This window comes from Camelus dromedarius, unplaced genomic scaffold (genome assembly GCF_036321535.1).
Source record: "Camelus dromedarius isolate mCamDro1 unplaced genomic scaffold, mCamDro1.pat HAP1_SCAFFOLD_4, whole genome shotgun sequence".
NCBI classification, from domain to species: domain Eukaryota; kingdom Metazoa; phylum Chordata; class Mammalia; order Artiodactyla; family Camelidae; genus Camelus; species Camelus dromedarius.
The window spans coordinates 497,365-500,170 of NW_026989783.1; the positions used below are offsets into that span (position 1 = coordinate 497,365).

General features: G+C 52.1%; 1 long non-coding RNA gene across 1 annotated transcript; it reads right to left on the bottom strand.

The window, feature by feature from the left end:
* Positions 1–1,516: 1,516 nt before the first annotated feature.
* Positions 1,517–2,595, bottom strand: LOC135320646 (uncharacterized). Its single transcript, XR_010379902.1, has 3 exons — positions 2,366–2,595; positions 1,859–2,019; positions 1,517–1,568 (listed from the first exon to the last, which is right to left on the bottom strand). It is a non-coding gene; the product is annotated as an uncharacterized LOC135320646 (long non-coding RNA).
* Between the last annotated feature and the right edge of the window lie 211 nt (positions 2,596–2,806).

Consider the following 2,806-nt stretch of genomic DNA (forward strand, 5'->3'; position numbering starts at 1 on the left):
AAGGAACTGATGAGGACACGCGTTTCGGGGCTGCAGAGGCCTGAATGCACGACTTTCTCCGTGGCCTATTAATGTGGTTGTTATGGGCCTTGTCTGAAGTGGCTTGCATACCGCACCTGGTACATGGGAAATATAAAATAAGTACTAGAACCTCCACTTTTTCTCCCTCTTGGGCCTTCCAACCTAAAAAGTAATACGTGAACTCAGACGGCCTAGTCACCACAATGAGGTCAGGCCAGCCCGGCTCTCCTGAGTGATGGGCACTGACTTGCGCATTAACTCGGAACAGTAGGGGAACCGTCTTCCTCTAACTGGGCCTCTCCCCACACCAGTCACGCCCTCAGCTGAGAAGGGGCCAACTCCCCCATTGAGGTGTGTGCTGGTGGCTTCAGTGTGACCTGGCCCTGCCGGGACAATAACCTGCAGTGAGGTGGAGTGTCAGGAGGAGGGGGGGTCCCTGCTGGGGCAGCAGGGGGCCCGGTAGCACCCTGCGCAGCCTGGTGCCTGGGGCTCCCCAAAATCTCCTACGGCCCCAGGGTCGGCTCTGGTCTGGGCCACTCCATGCACCCTCCCAGTATCTTTTCATTAAGTCCCTTTTTGGTTTTTATCAGCCAGAGGTGGCTTCTGTTGCTTGTTCAGTGAAACAGTGCATCAGGAAACCAGACTATTTCTAAGATCAGTAAAATATGAACTATGGTCAGCTCGCCGGGCAGACCGTGCAGCACAAATTCCCGCACAGGGCTGTGCAAATGCCTTACGGGAAGGGTCCTCATCATCTGTCTTCAGAGATACAGAAGCTCGTGGTTCAGGTAAAACCTCAGGGAGGGATTGAGGAATCCAAAGCTGGTTGGTTTCAAAGACTAACCGGTCGGACCAGACCCCTGAGCTGTGGTCAGAAGCCTGGCTCAATGTCACGCAGACTCAGCACCCTAAGTGTCCAGTGGGGCTGGTGCTGTTTCCTTTACAAGCTCTCGTTGGGGAATCACTGTAGCCCCTTACACTCAGCAGGGAATCCAGCCCTCTTAGCCCCCACCCTGAGTTTTCCATGACACAAATCTCGGGAGTGTATAATTTTCATCTTTGTTTAGGAGGATGAAGGTGGGGCAAGAGGAGAGATAAATTCACACTTAGTGACACAAAGTCACAGCCAGTACCTCCTCCTCGGAGAGCTATGTGTTCCCACAGTGGTGGCTGGGGGGCTGGGCAGAGCCCCTCCTCTGGTCACAGAGGGACTCACTCCTCTGACTGCAACTGATGGGTTGGATAACCAATCCAGAGAGGACAGAGCATCTTTCCCAGGAATTTGGAACTGACACACAGAAATTAATTTCACTCATCTGGGGATTGGGAGGAGGGTGGGAATCAAATGAAACCAGAGCAGGTGAGAAAGTTACAAGTGAATGAGAGAGAGACAGAGAGACTGAACTTGTGAGAGTAAATAGTGTGAAGGAAGGATAACAATCAGGGCACAGAGGAATTCCAGCTCCTGGCTGTCAAGTGTGTCCCAGCCCATCAACAAACCTGCGGGATGGTTAACATCATTCCAGTTTTGCAGATTAGGAAACAGGCTGAAACAGACAGGGGTTGGCTTTGGGTGCACAGTCAATTTAATTGCTACTGGACCCCTTAATTCCCACTGCCTGAAGGCACCGTGTTCCTCACAGGGACCCTGCAGTGCTGACAGCCTAACACCCTGATCAAAGGGACCCTGCGGGAGTGGGAACCTCTCTGAGTTTGGAGAGTTCCTTGCACCGAGATTCCATGCATCAGCCGGCTCCCGCTCACCCCAGGTTAACGTCTCCCCAGCTGTGTAGTCTCCCGACCCGCTTCCCTCCCTGCCAGGCACCCCCGTTCTTACCACCGAGTGTACTGCAGGAATTCAGGCACAGGGATGCCCAAAGCAACACGAGCCCACCGGCTGTACAAACAGCAGACTCCCAGGCCCACCTGGGCTCCATGGGGATAGTAGGTGTCCTCACCTTTCATGTACCTAAGGCAATCTGTTTCTTCAGCTGGAGGCTATAGAGAAAAATAAAAGGTCCAAACATTGTTCAGTGAGGAATTCCTCCAAGGACCTGACTTCAGAGTCTACAACCAGTTGTGCTGGCCGCTCTTACCCCCGGACTTTGGGTGAGGTGGATTATTGATCAGCACATTCGCCGGTGGCCCAGCTCCTGGGCTTGGCTGCCCAGAGGGGGCTGGGGGAATGGGTAAGGCCAGGGCACTCAGGAAGAGCACAGAGGACCTGACATCTCGCCTCGGCAGTTCTAAACCCTTCCCCATATCTCAAGGCATCTGACAGAGTGCAGCCACCACAATAATGAGATGTTCCCATCTCTTCACTCACTCCTGTTGGTTCACATACATGCTGAGCATCCACTGGGTCACAGGACATGACACACAGGATGGCCGATGGGACAGGCTTGGTACTTCCCCCTGGATCCTGTTCAATCTGATGGAAGAATGATCACTCATAAACGGTTTCTCAAAAGGATACATAGACAGGAGACAAACTGCAGAGTGAATCAAATTTTAAAATATAAATGAAGATCCCCCAGTCTCCCCGCCTAAGGTTAACAGCATAAAGAAAATAGATCTTGCCTTTGGTCACCAAGGAAGTGGTCACCCCCTCTCAGGAGGAAAGGAGAGTTAATCTTTGAGCAGGACACAGAAGTGCTCCATCGAATTGGACCAGGACCTCTGCATTCATTCAGCAAATCTGTATAAGCTCCTACTACTTATGGGAATCTAGTAACTATACCCGTTCCCAAGGCTCTTGGGCTTTATTAGTCAACAAAATAGACAC